Here is a 17,636-nt window from a genome sequence, read left to right as displayed (position 1 = left end):
CGTTTTACGATTTCAAAAAGGTTTTACGGCGAAAGCATAAATTTAGAGTATGTTAGGACAGTACATTTACAAGAGTTGTGTGTAATGTTTTGTCAAGTCAAAGACAGGGTCACCAAAACCATAAAACCAGCTAAAATGATACACTAACCTTTTACAATCTCCATCAGATGACACTCCTAGGACATTATGTTAGACAATGCATGCATTTTTAGTTCTATCAAGTTCATATTTATATACAAAAACAGCGTTTTACTATGGCATTGATGTTGAGGAAATCGTTTCCCTCCAATAACCGGCAGTCAAGTCAGCGTCACAAATTAAATAATTAAAATTAGAAAACATTGGTAAAATATTATATTGTCATTTAAAGAATTATAGATTTACATCTTTTGAACGCAATCAACTTGCCAGATTTAAAAATAACCTTACTGGGAAATCACACTTTGCAATAATCTGAGCACTGTGCCCAGAAAAATACGCGTTGCGATACAGACTAGACGTCATGTTGGGGAGATCTAAAATCGAAAATACTATGTAAATAATCCATTACCTTTGATTCTCTTCATCAGATGTCACTTCCAGGTATCACAGGTCCATAACGAATGTAGTTTTGTTCAAAAAAGCTCATCATTTATGTCCAAAAATCTCCGTCTCGTTAGCACATGATGTAAGCCAGCCGGACTTCTCGTCATGAACGAGGGGAAAAAATATATTTCCGTTCGTTCAAACATGTCAAACGTTGTATAGCATAAATCATTAGGGCCTTTTTTAACCAGAACATGAATAATATTCAAGGTGGACGAATGCATAGCCTTTTATAACGTATTGGAACGAGGGTACCCAACATGAAGTAGCGCGCCAGGTGTCTAATGGGACATCACCGTTCCATGGCTCTTGTTCGGTCAGATCTCCCTCCAGAAGACTCAAAACACTTTGTAAAGGCTGGTGACATCTAGTGGAAGCAATAGGAAGTGCCAAAATATTCCTAAACCCCTGTGTTTTTCAATGGGATAGGTTTAAAATCAATACAACACATCAGGTATCCACTTCCTGTCAGAAAATGTCTCAGGGTTTTGCCTGCCAAATGAGTTCTGTTATACTCACAGACACCATTCAAACAGTTTTGGAAACTTTAGAGTGTTTTCTATCCATATATAATAAGTATATGCATATTCTAGTTACTGGGTAGGATTAGTAACCAGATTAAATCGGGTACATTTTTTTTATCCAGACGTGCAAATGCTGCCCCCTAGACCCAACAGGTTATGTTGATGTGGTCTCCACACTGCTTATCAGGTAGCTACAGTAGTTATGTTGATGTGGTCTCCACACTGCCTATCAGGTAGCTACAGTAGTTGTGTTGATGTGGTCCCCACACTGCCTATCAGGTAGCTACAGTAGTTATGTTGATGTGGTCTCCACACTGCCTATCAGATAGCTAGTTATGTTGATGTGGTCTCCACACTGCCTATCAGGTAGCTACAGTAGTTATGTTGATGTGGTCTCCACACTGCCTATCAGGTAGCTAGTTATGTTGATGTGGTCTCCACACTGCCTATCAGGTAGCTACAGTAGTTATGTTGATGTGGTCTCCACACTGCCTATCAGGTAGCTACAGTAATTATGTTGATGTGGTCTCCACACTGCCTATCAGGTAGCTACAGTAGTTATGGTTATGTGGTCCCCACACTGCCTATCAGGTAGCTAGTTATGTTGATGTGGTCTCCACACTGCCTATATGGTAGCTACAGTAGTTATGTTGATGTGGTCCCAACACTGCCTATCAGGTAGCTACAGTAGTTATGTTGATGTGATCTCCACACTGCCTATCAGGTAGGTACAGTAGTTATGGTTATGTGGTCCCCACACTGCCTATCAGGTAGCTAGTTATGTTGATGTGGTCTCCACACTGCCTATCAGGTAGCTACAGTAGTTATGTTGATGTGGTCCCCACACTGCCTATCAGGTAGCTACAGTAGTTATGTTGATGTGGTCTCAACACTGCCTATCAGGTAGCTAGTTATGTTGATGTGGTCTCCACACTGCCTATCACGTAGCAACAGTAGTTATGTTGATGTGGTCCCCACACTGCCTATCAGGTAGCTACAGTAGTTATGTTGATGTGGTCTCCACACTGCCTATCAGGTAGCTACAGTAGTTATAGTGATGTGGTCCCCACACTGCCTATCAGGTAGCTAGTTATGTTGATGTGGTCCCCACACTGCCTATCAGGTAGCTACAGTAGTTATGTTGATGTGGTCTCCACACTGCCTATCAGGTAGCTACAGTAGTTATGTTGATGTGGTCTCCACACTGCCTATCAGGTAGCTACAGTAGTTATGTTGATGTGGTCCCCACACTGCCTATCAGGTAGCTAGTTATGTTGATGTGGTCTGCACACTGCCTATCAGGTAGCTACAGTAGTTATGTTGTTGTGGTCCCCACACTGCCTATCAGGTAGCTACAGTAGTTATGTTGATGTGGTCTCCACACTGCCTATCAGGTAGCTACATTAGTTATGTTGATGTGGTCTCCACACTGCCTATCAGGTAGCTACAGTAGTTATGTTGATGTGGTCCCCACATTGCCTATCAGGTAGCTAGTTATTTTGATGTGGACCCCACACTGCCTATCATGTAGCTACAGTAGTTATGTTGATGTGGTCTCCACACTGCCTATGAGGTAGCTACAGTAGTTATGTTGATGTGGTCTCCACACTTCCTATCAGGTAGCTAGTTATGTTGATGTGGTCCCCACACTGCCTATCAGGTAGCTACAGTAGTTATGGTGATGTGGTCCCCACACTGCCTATCAGGTAGCTAGTTATGTTGATGTGGTCCCACACTGCCTATCAGGTAGCTACAGTAGTTATGTTGATGTGGTCTCCACACTGCCTATCAGGTAGCTACAGTAGTTATGTTGATGTGGTCTCCACACTGCCTATCAGGTAGCTACAGTAGTTATGTTGATATGGTCCCCACACTGCCTATCCGGTAGCTAGTTATGTTGATGTGGTCTCCACACTGCCTATCAGGTAGCTACAGTAGTTATGTTGATGTGGTCCCCACACTGCCTATCAGGTAGCTAGTTATGTTGATGTGGTCTCCACACTGACTATCAGGTAGCTAGTTATGTTGATGTGGTCTCCACACTGCCTATCAGGTAGCTAGTTATGTTGATGTGGTCTCCACACTGCCCATCAGGTAGCTACAGTAGTTATGTTGATGTGGTCTCCACACTGCCTATCAGGTAGCTACATTAGTTATGTTGATGTGGTCTCCACACTGCCTATCAGGTAGCTACAGTAGTTATGTTGATGTGGTCCCCACACTGCCTATCAGGTAGCTACAGTAGTTATGTTGATGTGGTCTCCACACTGCCTATCAGGTAGCTAGTTATGTTGATGTGGTCTCCACACTGCCTATCACGTAGCTACAGTAGTTATGTTGATATGGTCCCCACACTGCCTATCAGGTAGCTAGTTATGTTGATGTGGTCTCCACACTGCCTATCAGGTAGCTACAGTAGTTATGTTGATGTGGTCCCCACACTGCCTATCAGGTAGCTACAGTAGTTATGTTGATGTGGTCTCCACACTGCCTATCAGGTAGCTAGTTATGTTGATGTGGTCTCCACACTGCCTATCACGTAGCTACAGTAGTTATGTTGATATGGTCCCCACACTGCCTATCAGGTAGCTAGTTATGTTGATGTGGTCTCCACACTGCCTATCAGGTAGCTACAGTAGTTATGTTGATGTGGTCTCCACACTGCTTATCAGGTAGCTACAGTAGTTATGTTGATGTGGTCTCCACACTGCCTATCAGGTAGCTACAGTAGTTGTGTTGATGTGGTCCCCACACTGCCTATCAGGTAGCTACAGTAGTTATGTTGATGTGGTCTCCACACTGCCTATCAGATAGCTAGTTATGTTGATGTGGTCTCCACACTGCCTATCAGGTAGCTACCGTAGTTATGTTGATGTGGTCTCCACACTGCCTATCAGGTAGCTAGTTATGTTGATGTGGTCCCACACTCCCTATCAGGTAGCTACAGTAGTTATGTTGATGTGGTCTCCACACTGCTTATCAGGTAGCTACAGTAGTTATGTTGATGTGGTCTCCACACTGCCTATCAGGTAGCTACAGTAGTTGTGTTGATGTGGTCCCCACACTGCCTATCAGGTAGCTACAGTAGTTATGTTGATGTGGTCTCCACACTGCCTATCAGATAGCTAGTTATGTTGATGTGGTCTCCACACTGCCTATCAGGTAGCTACAGTAGTTATGTTGATGTGGTCTCCACACTGCCTATCAGGTAGCTAGTTATGTTGATGTGGTCTCCACACTGCCTATCAGGTAGCTACAGTAGTTATGTTGATGTGGTCTCCACACTGCCTATCAGGTAGCTACAGTAATTATGTTGATGTGGTCTCCACACTGCCTATCAGGTAGCTACAGTAGTTATGGTTATGTGGTCCCCACACTGCCTATCAGGTAGCTAGTTATGTTGATGTGGTCTCCACACTGCCTATATGGTAGCTACAGTAGTTATGTTGATGTGGTCCCCACACTGCCTATCAGGTAGCTACAGTAGTTATGTTGATGTGGTCTCCACACTGCCTATCAGGTAGCTACAGTAGTTATGGTGATGTGGTCCCCACACTGCCTATCAGGTAGCTAGTTATGTTGATGTGGTCTCCACACTGCCTATCAGGTAGCTACAGTAGTTATGTTGATGTGGTCCCCACACTGCCTATCAGGTAGCTACAGTAGTTATGTTGATGTGGTCTCAACACTGCCTATCAGGTAGCTAGTTATGTTGATGTGGTCTCCACACTGCCTATCACGTAGCAACAGTAGTTATGTTGATGTGGTCCCCACACTGCCTATCAGGTAGCTAGTTATGTTGATGTGGTCTCCACACTGCCTATATGGTAGCTACAGTAGTTATGTTGATGTGGTCCCCACACTGCCTATCAAGTAGCTACAGTAGTTATGTTGATGTGGTCTCCACACTGCCTATCAGGTAGCTACAGTAGTTATAGTGATGTGGTCCCCACACTGCCTATCAGGTAGCTAGTTATGTTGATGTGGTCCCCACACTGCCTATCAGGTAGCTACAGTAGTTATGTTGATGTGGTCTCCACACTGCCTATCAGGTAGCTACAGTAGTTATGTTGATGTGGTCTCCACACTGCCTATCAGGTAGCTACAGTAGTTATGTTGATGTGGTCCCCACACTGCCTATCAGGTAGCTAGTTATGTTGATGTGGTCTGCACACTGCCTATCAGGTAGCTACAGTAGTTATGTTGTTGTGGTCCCCACACTGCCTATCAGGTAGCTACAGTAGTTATGTTGATGTGGTCTCCACACTGCCTATCAGGTAGCTACATTAGTTATGTTGATGTGGTCTCCACACTGCCTATCAGGTAGCTACAGTAGTTATGTTGATGTGGTCCCCACATTGCCTATCAGGTAGCTAGTTATTTTGATGTGGACCCCACACTGCCTATCATGTAGCTACAGTAGTTATGTTGATGTGGTCTCCACACTGCCTATGAGGTAGCTACAGTAGTTATGTTGATGTGGTCTCCACACTTCCTATCAGGTAGCTAGTTATGTTGATGTGGTCCCCACACTGCCTATCAGGTAGCTACAGTAGTTATGGTGATGTGGTCCCCACACTGCCTATCAGGTAGCTAGTTATGTTGATGTGGTCTCCACACTGCCTATGAGGTAGCTACAGTAGTTATGTTGATGTGGTCTCCACACTGCCTATCAGGTAGCTACAGTAGTTATGTTGATGTGGTCTCCACACTGCCTATCAGGTAGCTACAGTAGTTGTGTTGATGTGGTCCCCACACTGCCTATCAGGTAGCTACAGTAGTTATGTTGATGTGGTCTCCACAGTGCCTATCAGATAGCTAGTTATGTTGATGTGGTCTCCACACTGCCTATCAGGTAGCTACAGTAGTTATGTTGATGTGGTCTCCACACTGCCTATCAGGTAGCTAGTTATGTTGATGTGGTCTCCACACTGCCTATCAGGTAGCTACAGTAGTTATGTTGATGTGGTCTCCACACTGCCTATCAGGTAGCTACGGTAATTATGTTGATGTGGTCTCCACACTGCCTATCAGGTAGCTACAGTAGTTATGGTTATGTGGTCCCCACACTGCCTATCAGGTAGCTAGTTATGTTGATGTGGTCCCCACACTGCCTATCAGGTAGCTACAGTAGTTATGTTGATGTGGTCTCCACACTGCCTATCAGGTAGCTACAGTAGTTATGTTGATATGGTCCCCACACTGCCTATCCGGTAGCTAGTTATGTTGATGTGGTCTCCACACTGCCTATCAGGTAGCTACAGTAGTTATGTTGATGTGGTCCCCACACTGCCTATCAGGTAGCTAGTTATGTTGATGTGGTCTCCACACTGCCTATCAGGTAGCTAGTTATGTTGATGTGGTCTCCACACTGCCTATCAGGTAGCTAGTTATGTTGATGTGGTCTCCACACTGCCTATCAGGTAGCTACAGTAGTTATGTTGATGTGGTCTCCACACTGCCTATCAGGTAGCTACATTAGTTATGTTGATGTGGTCTCCACACTGCCTATCAGGTAGCTACATTAGTTATGTTGATGTGGTCTCCACACTGCCTATCAGGTAGCTACAGTAGTTTTATTGATGTGGTCTCCACACTGCCTATCAGGTAGCTACAGTAGTTATTTTGATGTGGTCTCCACACTGCCTATCAGGTAGCTAGTTATGTTGATGTGGTCTCCACACTGCCTATCAGGTAGCTACATTAGTTATGTTGATGTGGTCTCCACACTGCCTATCAGGTAGCTACAGTAGTTATGTTGATGTGGTCTCCACACTGCCTATCAGGTAGCTACAGTAGTTATGTTGATGTGGTCCCCACACTGCCTATCAGGTAGCTACAGTAGTTATGTTGATGTGGTCTCCACACTGCCTATCAGGTAGCTAGTTATGTTGATGTGGTCTCCACACTGCCTATCACGTAGCTACAGTAGTTATGTTGATATGGTCCCCACACTGCCTATCAGGTAGCTAGTTATGTTGATGTGGTCTCCACACTGCCTATCAGGTAGCTACAGTAGTTATGTTGATGTGGTCCCCACACTGCCTATCAGGTAGCTACAGTAGTTATGTTGATGTGGTCTCCACACTGCCTATCAGGTAGCTAGTTATGTTGATGTGGTCTCCACACTGCCTATCACGTAGCTACAGTAGTTATGTTGATATGGTCCCCACACTGCCTATCAGGTAGCTAGTTATGTTGATGTGGTCTCCACACTGCCTATCAGGTAGCTACAGTAGTTATGTTGATGTGGTCCCCACACTGCCTATCAGGTAGCTACAGTAGTTATGTTGATGTGGTCTCCACACTGCCTATCAGGTAGCTACAGTAGTTATGTTGATGTGGTCTCCACACTGCCTATCAGGTAGCTACATTAGTTATGTTGATGTGGTCTCCACACTGCCTATCTGGTAGCTCGTTATGTTGATATGGTCTCCACACTGCCTATCAGATAGCTTCAGTAGTTATGTTGATGTGGTCCCCACACTGCCTATCAGGTAGCTACAGTAGTTATGTTTATGTGTTCCCCACACTGCCTATCAGGTAGCTACAGTAGGTATGGTGATGTGGTCCCCACACTGCCTATCAGGTAGCTAGTTATGTTGATGTGGTCCCTACACTGCCTATCAGGTAGCTACAGTAGTTATGTTGATGTGGTCTCCACACTGCCTATCAGGTAGCTACAGTAGTTATGTTGATGTGGTCTCCACACTGCCTATCAGGTAGCTACAGTAGTTATGTTGACGTGGTCCCCACACTGCCTATCAGGTAGATACAGTAGTTATGTTGATGTGGTCCCCACACTGCCTATCAGGTAGCTACAGTAGTTATGTTGATGTGGTCTCCACACTGCCTATCAGGTAGCTAGTTATGTTGATGTGGTCTCCACACTGCCTATCACGTAGCTACAGTAGTTATGTTGATATGGTCCCCACACTGCCTATCAGGTAGCTAGTTATGTTGATGTGGTCTCCACACTGCCTATCAGGTAGCTACAGTAGTTATGTTGATGTGGTCTCCACACTGCTTATCAGGTAGCTACAGTAGTTATGTTGATGTGGTCTCCACACTGCCTATCAGGTAGCTACAGTAGTTGTGTTGATGTGGTCCCCACACTGCCTATCAGGTAGCTACAGTAGTTATGTTGATGTGGTCTCCACACTGCCTATCAGATAGCTAGTTATGTTGATGTGGTCTCCACACTGCCTATCAGGTAGCTACCGTAGTTATGTTGATGTGGTCTCCACACTGCCTATCAGGTAGCTAGTTATGTTGATGTGGTCCCACACTCCCTATCAGGTAGCTACAGTAGTTATGTTGATGTGGTCTCCACACTGCTTATCAGGTAGCTACAGTAGTTATGTTGATGTGGTCTCCACACTGCCTATCAGGTAGCTACAGTAGTTGTGTTGATGTGGTCCCCACACTGCCTATCAGGTAGCTACAGTAGTTATGTTGATGTGGTCTCCACACTGCCTATCAGATAGCTAGTTATGTTGATGTGGTCTCCACACTGCCTATCAGGTAGCTACAGTAGTTATGTTGATGTGGTCTCCACACTGCCTATCAGGTAGCTAGTTATGTTGATGTGGTCTCCACACTGCCTATCAGGTAGCTACAGTAGTTATGTTGATGTGGTCTCCACACTGCCTATCAGGTAGCTACAGTAATTATGTTGATGTGGTCTCCACACTGCCTATCAGGTAGCTACAGTAGTTATGGTTATGTGGTCCCCACACTGCCTATCAGGTAGCTAGTTATGTTGATGTGGTCTCCACACTGCCTATATGGTAGCTACAGTAGTTATGTTGATGTGGTCCCCACACTGCCTATCAGGTAGCTACAGTAGTTATGTTGATGTGGTCTCCACACTGCCTATCAGGTAGCTACAGTAGTTATGGTGATGTGGTCCCCACACTGCCTATCAGGTAGCTAGTTATGTTGATGTGGTCTCCACACTGCCTATCAGGTAGCTACAGTAGTTATGTTGATGTGGTCCCCACACTGCCTATCAGGTAGCTACAGTAGTTATGTTGATGTGGTCTCAACACTGCCTATCAGGTAGCTAGTTATGTTGATGTGGTCTCCACACTGCCTATCACGTAGCAACAGTAGTTATGTTGATGTGGTCCCCACACTGCCTATCAGGTAGCTAGTTATGTTGATGTGGTCTCCACACTGCCTATATGGTAGCTACAGTAGTTATGTTGATGTGGTCCCCACACTGCCTATCAGGTAGCTACAGTAGTTATAGTGATGTGGTCCCCACACTGCCTATCAGGTAGCTAGTTATGTTGATGTGGTCCCCACACTGCCTATCAGGTAGCTACAGTAGTTATGTTGATGTGGTCTCCACACTGCCTATCAGGTAGCTACAGTAGTTATGTTGATGTGGTCTCCACACTGCCTATCAGGTAGCTACAGTAGTTATGTTGATGTGGTCCCCACACTGCCTATCAGGTAGCTAGTTATGTTGATGTGGTCTGCACACTGCCTATCAGGTAGCTACAGTAGTTATGTTGTTGTGGTCCCCACACTGCCTATCAGGTAGCTACAGTAGTTATGTTGATGTGGTCTCCACACTGCCTATCAGGTAGCTACATTAGTTATGTTGATGTGGTCTCCACACTGCCTATCAGGTAGCTACAGTAGTTATGTTGATGTGGTCCCCACATTGCCTATCAGGTAGCTAGTTATTTTGATGTGGACCCCACACTGCCTATCATGTAGCTACAGTAGTTATGTTGATGTGGTCTCCACACTGCCTATGAGGTAGCTACAGTAGTTATGTTGATGTGGTCTCCACACTTCCTATCAGGTAGCTAGTTATGTTGATGTGGTCCCCACACTGCCTATCAGGTAGCTACAGTAGTTATGGTGATGTGGTCCCCACACTGCCTATCAGGTAGCTAGTTATGTTGATGTGGTCTCCACACTGCCTATGAGGTAGCTACAGTAGTTATGTTGATGTGGTCTCCACACTGCCTATCAGGTAGCTACAGTAGTTATGTTGATGTGGTCTCCACACTGCCTATCAGGTAGCTACAGTAGTTGTGTTGATGTGGTCCCCACACTGCCTATCAGGTAGCTACAGTAGTTATGTTGATGTGGTCTCCACAGTGCCTATCAGATAGCTAGTTATGTTGATGTGGTCTCCACACTGCCTATCAGGTAGCTACAGTAGTTATGTTGATGTGGTCTCCACACTGCCTATCAGGTAGCTAGTTATGTTGATGTGGTCTCCACACTGCCTATCAGGTAGCTACAGTAGTTATGTTGATGTGGTCTCCACACTGCCTATCAGGTAGCTACGGTAATTATGTTGATGTGGTCTCCACACTGCCTATCAGGTAGCTACAGTAGTTATGGTTATGTGGTCCCCACACTGCCTATCAGGTAGCTAGTTATGTTGATGTGGTCCCCACACTGCCTATCAGGTAGCTACAGTAGTTATGTTGATATGGTCCCCACACTGCCTATCCGGTAGCTAGTTATGTTGATGTGGTCTCCACACTGCCTATCAGGTAGCTACAGTAGTTATGTTGATGTGGTCCCCACACTGCCTATCAGGTAGCTAGTTATGTTGATGTGGTCTCCACACTGCCTATCAGGTAGCTAGTTATGTTGATGTGGTCTCCACACTGCCTATCAGGTAGCTAGTTATGTTGATGTGGTCTCCACACTGCCTATCAGGTAGCTACAGTAGTTATGTTGATGTGGTCTCCACACTGCCTATCAGGTAGCTACATTAGTTATGTTGATGTGGTCTCCACACTGCCTATCAGGTAGCTACAGTAGTTTTATTGATGTGGTCTCCACACTGCCTATCAGGTAGCTACAGTAGTTATTTTGATGTGGTCTCCACACTGCCTATCAGGTAGCTAGTTATGTTGATGTGGTCTCCACACTGCCTATCAGGTAGCTACAGTAGTTATGTTGATGTGGTCTCCACACTGCCTATCAGGTAGCTACAGTAGTTATGTTGATGTGGTCTCCACACTGCCTATCAGGTAGCTACAGTAGTTATGTTGATATGGTCCCCACACTGCCTATCCGGTAGCTAGTTATGTTGATGTGGTCTCCACACTGCCTATCAGGTAGCTACAGTAGTTATGTTGATGTGGTCCCCACACTGCCTATCAGGTAGCTAGTTATGTTGATGTGGTCTCCACACTGCCTATCAGGTAGCTAGTTATGTTGATGTGGTCTCCACACTGCCTATCAGGTAGCTAGTTATGTTGATGTGGTCTCCACACTGCCTATCAGGTAGCTACAGTAGTTATGTTGATGTGGTCTCCACACTGCCTATCAGGTAGCTACATTAGTTATGTTGATGTGGTCTCCACACTGCCTATCAGGTAGCTACATTAGTTATGTTGATGTGGTCTCCACACTGCCTATCAGGTAGCTACAGTAGTTTTATTGATGTGGTCTCCACACTGCCTATCAGGTAGCTACAGTAGTTATTTTGATGTGGTCTCCACACTGCCTATCAGGTAGCTAGTTATGTTGATGTGGTCTCCACACTGCCTATCAGGTAGCTACATTAGTTATGTTGATGTGGTCTCCACACTGCCTATCAGGTAGCTACAGTAGTTATGTTGATGTGGTCTCCACACTGCCTATCAGGTAGCTACAGTAGTTATGTTGATGTGGTCCCCACACTGCCTATCAGGTAGCTACAGTAGTTATGTTGATGTGGTCTCCACACTGCCTATCAGGTAGCTAGTTATGTTGATGTGGTCTCCACACTGCCTATCACGTAGCTACAGTAGTTATGTTGATATGGTCCCCACACTGCCTATCAGGTAGCTAGTTATGTTGATGTGGTCTCCACACTGCCTATCAGGTAGCTACAGTAGTTATGTTGATGTGGTCCCCACACTGCCTATCAGGTAGCTACAGTAGTTATGTTGATGTGGTCTCCACACTGCCTATCAGGTAGCTAGTTATGTTGATGTGGTCTCCACACTGCCTATCACGTAGCTACAGTAGTTATGTTGATATGGTCCCCACACTGCCTATCAGGTAGCTAGTTATGTTGATGTGGTCTCCACACTGCCTATCAGGTAGCTACAGTAGTTATGTTGATGTGGTCCCCACACTGCCTATCAGGTAGCTACAGTAGTTATGTTGATGTGGTCTCCACACTGCCTATCAGGTAGCTACAGTAGTTATGTTGATGTGGTCTCCACACTGCCTATCAGGTAGCTACATTAGTTATGTTGATGTGGTCTCCACACTGCCTATCTGGTAGCTCGATATGTTGATATGGTCTCCACACTGCCTATCAGATAGCTTCAGTAGTTATGTTGATGTGGTCCCCACACTGCCTATCAGGTAGCTACAGTAGTTATGTTTATGTGTTCCCCACACTGCCTATCAGGTAGCTACAGTAGGTATGGTGATGTGGTCCCCACACTGCCTATCAGGTAGCTAGTTATGTTGATGTGGTCCCTACACTGCCTATCAGGTAGCTACAGTAGTTATGTTGATGTGGTCTCCACACTGCCTATCAGGTAGCTACAGTAGTTATGTTGATGTGGTCTCCACACTGCCTATCAGGTAGCTACAGTAGTTATGTTGACGTGGTCCCCACACTGCCTATCAGGTAGATACAGTAGTTATGTTGATGTGGTCCCCACACTGCCTATCAGGTAGCTACAGTAGTTATGTTGATGTGGTCTCCACACTGCCTATCAGGTAGCTAGTTATGTTGATGTGGTCTCCACACTGCCTATCACGTAGCTACAGTAGTTATGTTGATATGGTCCCCACACTGCCTATCAGGTAGCTAGTTATGTTGATGTGGTCTCCACACTGCCTATCAGGTAGCTACAGTAGTTATGTTGATGTGGTCTCCACACTGCTTATCAGGTAGCTACAGTAGTTATGTTGATGTGGTCTCCACACTGCCTATCAGGTAGCTACAGTAGTTGTGTTGATGTGGTCCCCACACTGCCTATCAGGTAGCTACAGTAGTTATGTTGATGTGGTCTCCACACTGCCTATCAGATAGCTAGTTATGTTGATGTGGTCTCCACACTGCCTATCAGGTAGCTACCGTAGTTGTGTTGATGTGGTCTCCACACTGCCTATCAGGTAGCTAGTTATGTTGATGTGGTCCCACACTCCCTATCAGGTAGCTACAGTAGTTATGTTGATGTGGTCTCCACACTGCTTATCAGGTAGCTACAGTAGTTATGTTGATGTGGTCTCCACACTGCCTATCAGGTAGCTACAGTAGTTGTGTTGATGTGGTCCCCACACTGCCTATCAGGTAGCTACAGTAGTTATGTTGATGTGGTCTCCACACTGCCTATCAGATAGCTAGTTATGTTGATGTGGTCTCCACACTGCCTATCAGGTAGCTACAGTAGTTATGTTGATGTGGTCTCCACACTGCCTATCAGGTAGCTAGTTATGTTGATGTGGTCTCCACACTGCGTATCAGGTAGCTACAGTAGTTATGTTGATGTGGTCTCCACACTGCCTATCAGGTAGCTACAGTAATTATGTTGATGTGGTCTCCACACTGCCTATCAGGTAGCTACAGTAGTTATGGTTATGTGGTCCCCACACTGCCTATCAGGTAGCTAGTTATGTTGATGTGGTCTCCACACTGCCTATATGGTAGCTACAGTAGTTATGTTGATGTGGTCCCCACACTGCCTATCAGGTAGCTACAGTAGTTATGTTGATGTGGTCTCCACACTGCCTATCAGGTAGCTACAGTAGTTATGGTGATGTGGTCCCCACACTGCCTATCAGGTAGCTAGTTATGTTGATGTGGTCTCCACACTGCCTATCAGGTAGCTACAGTAGTTATGTTGATGTGGTCCCCACACTGCCTATCAGGTAGCTACAGTAGTTATGTTGATGTGGTCTCAACACTGCCTATCAGGTAGCTAGTTATGTTGATGTGGTCTCCACACTGCCTATCACGTAGCAACAGTAGTTATGTTGATGTGGTCCCCACACTGCCTATCAGGTAGCTAGTTATGTTGATGTGGTCTCCACACTGCCTATATGGTAGCTACAGTAGTTATGTTGATGTGGTCCCCACACTGCCTATCAGGTAGCTACAGTAGTTATAGTGATGTGGTCCCCACACTGCCTATCAGGTAGCTAGTTATGTTGATGTGGTCCCCACACTGCCTATCAGGTAGCTACAGTAGTTATGTTGATGTGGTCTCCACACTGCCTATCAGGTAGCTACAGTAGTTATGTTGATGTGGTCTCCACACTGCCTATCAGGTAGCTACAGTAGTTATGTTGATGTGGTCCCCACACTGCCTATCAGGTAGCTAGTTATGTTGATGTGGTCTGCACACTGCCTATCAGGTAGCTACAGTAGTTATGTTGTTGTGGTCCCCACACTGCCTATCAGGTAGCTACAGTAGTTATGTTGATGTGGTCTCCACACTGCCTATCAGGTAGCTACATTAGTTATGTTGATGTGGTCTCCACACTGCCTATCAGGTAGCTACAGTAGTTATGTTGATGTGGTCCCCACATTGCCTATCAGGTAGCTAGTTATTTTGATGTGGACCCCACACTGCCTATCATGTAGCTACAGTAGTTATGTTGATGTGGTCTCCACACTGCCTATGAGGTAGCTACAGTAGTTATGTTGATGTGGTCTCCACACTTCCTATCAGGTAGCTAGTTATGTTGATGTGGTCCCCACACTGCCTATCAGGTAGCTACAGTAGTTATGGTGATGTGGTCCCCACACTGCCTATCAGGTAGCTAGTTATGTTGATGTGGTCTCCACACTGCCTATGAGGTAGCTACAGTAGTTATGTTGATGTGGTCTCCACACTGCCTATCAGGTAGCTACAGTAGTTATGTTGATGTGGTCTCCACACTGCCTATCAGGTAGCTACAGTAGTTGTGTTGATGTGGTCCCCACACTGCCTATCAGGTAGCTACAGTAGTTATGTTGATGTGGTCTCCACAGTGCCTATCAGATAGCTAGTTATGTTGATGTGGTCTCCACACTGCCTATCAGGTAGCTACAGTAGTTATGTTGATGTGGTCTCCACACTGCCTATCAGGTAGCTAGTTATGTTGATGTGGTCTCCACACTGCCTATCAGGTAGCTACAGTAGTTATGTTGATGTGGTCTCCACACTGCCTATCAGGTAGCTACGGTAATTATGTTGATGTGGTCTCCACACTGCCTATCAGGTAGCTACAGTAGTTATGGTTATGTGGTCCCCACACTGCCTATCAGGTAGCTAGTTATGTTGATGTGGTCCCCACACTGCCTATCAGGTAGCTACAGTAGTTATGTTGATGTGGTCTCCACACTGCCTATCAGGTAGCTACAGTAGTTATGTTGATATGGTCCCCACACTGCCTATCCGGTAGCTAGTTATGTTGATGTGGTCTCCACACTGCCTATCAGGTAGCTACAGTAGTTATGTTGATGTGGTCCCCACACTGCCTATCAGGTAGCTAGTTATGTTGATGTGGTCTCCACACTGCCTATCAGGTAGCTAGTTATGTTGATGTGGTCTCCACACTGCCTATCAGGTAGCTAGTTATGTTGATGTGGTCTCCACACTGCCTATCAGGTAGCTACAGTAGTTATGTTGATGTGGTCTCCACACTGCCTATCAGGTAGCTACATTAGTTATGTTGATGTGGTCTCCACACTGCCTATCAGGTAGCTACATTAGTTATGTTGATGTGGTCTCCACACTGCCTATCAGGTAGCTACAGTAGTTTTATTGATGTGGTCTCCACACTGCCTATCAGGTAGCTACAGTAGTTATTTTGATGTGGTCTCCACACTGCCTATCAGGTAGCTAGTTATGTTGATGTGGTCTCCACACTGCCTATCAGGTAGCTACATTAGTTATGTTGATGTGGTCTCCACACTGCCTATCAGGTAGCTACAGTAGTTATGTTGATGTGGTCTCCACACTGCCTATCAGGTAGCTACAGTAGTTATGTTGATGTGGTCCCCACACTGCCTATCAGGTAGCTACAGTAGTTATGTTGATGTGGTCTCCACACTGCCTATCAGGTAGCTAGTTATGTTGATGTGGTCTCCACACTGCCTATCACGTAGCTACAGTAGTTATGTTGATATGGTCCCCACACTGCCTATCAGGTAGCTAGTTATGTTGATGTGGTCTCCACACTGCCTATCAGGTAGCTACAGTAGTTATGTTGATGTGGTCCCCACACTGCCTATCAGGTAGCTACAGTAGTTATGTTGATGTGGTCTCCACACTGCCTATCAGGTAGCTAGTTATGTTGATGTGGTCTCCACACTGCCTATCACGTAGCTACAGTAGTTATGTTGATATGGTCCCCACACTGCCTATCAGGTAGCTAGTTATGTTGATGTGGTCTCCACACTGCCTATCAGGTAGCTACAGTAGTTATGTTGATGTGGTCCCCACACTGCCTATCAGGTAGCTACAGTAGTTATGTTGATGTGGTCTCCACACTGCCTATCAGGTAGCTACAGTAGTTATGTTGATGTGGTCTCCACACTGCCTATCAGGTAGCTACATTAGTTATGTTGATGTGGTCTCCACACTGCCTATCTGGTAGCTCGTTATGTTGATATGGTCTCCACACTGCCTATCAGATAGCTTCAGTAGTTATGTTGATGTGGTCCCCACACTGCCTATCAGGTAGCTACAGTAGTTATGTTTATGTGTTCCCCACACTGCCTATCAGGTAGCTACAGTAGGTATGGTGATGTGGTCCCCACACTGCCTATCAGGTAGCTAGTTATGTTGATGTGGTCCCTACACTGCCTATCAGGTAGCTACAGTAGTTATGTTGATGTGGTCTCCACACTGCCTATCAGGTAGCTACAGTAGTTATGTTGATGTGGTCTCCACACTGCCTATCAGGTAGCTACAGTAGTTATGTTGACGTGGTCCCCACACTGCCTATCAGGTAGATACAGTAGTTATGTTGATGTGGTCCCCACACTGCCTATCAGGTAGCTAGTTATGTTGATGCGGTCTCCACACTGCCTATCAGGTAGCTAGTTATGTTGATGTGGTCTCCACACTGCCTATCAGGTAGCTAGTTATGTTGATGTGGTCTCCACACTGCCTATCAGGTAGCTACAGTAGTTATGTTGATGTGGTCTCCAAACTGCCTATCAGGTAGCTACATTAGTTATGTTGATGTGGTCTCCACACTGCCTATCAGGTAGCTACATTAGTTATGTTGATGTGGTCTCCACACTGCCTATCAGGTTGGTCTCCACACTGCCTATCAGGTAGCTACATTAGTTATGTTGATGTGGTCTCCACACTGCCTATCAGGTAGCTACAGTAGTTTTATTGATGTGGTCTCCACACTGCCTATCAGGTAGCTACAGTAGTTATGTTGATGTGGTCTCCACACTGCCTATCAGGTAGCTACAGTAGTTATGTTGATGTGGTCTCCACACTGCCTATCAGGTAGCTACAGTAGTTATGTTGATGTGGTCCCCACACTGCCTATCAGGTAGCTACAGTAGTTATCCTGTTAGGGCTAGGGGGCAGC

The 17,636-nt window shown here is 45.5% G+C and overlaps 1 protein-coding gene across 1 annotated transcript in view; it reads left to right on the top strand.

Moving 5' to 3' along the window:
* Window positions 1–17,636, top strand: part of galnt16 (UDP-N-acetyl-alpha-D-galactosamine:polypeptide N-acetylgalactosaminyltransferase 16) — a 397,157-nt gene that overhangs the window by 290,711 nt on the left and 88,810 nt on the right. The gene's annotated exons all lie outside the window — the stretch shown is intronic.

The sequence above is a fragment of the Salmo salar genome, chromosome 09 (genome assembly GCF_965601325.2).
Source record: "Salmo salar chromosome 09, fSalSal1, whole genome shotgun sequence".
Classification (NCBI taxonomy): Eukaryota; Metazoa; Chordata; class Actinopteri; order Salmoniformes; family Salmonidae; genus Salmo; species Salmo salar.
The sequence above is the reverse complement of the archived record's forward strand: the minus strand, read 5'-3'. Positions and strand labels throughout refer to the sequence as shown.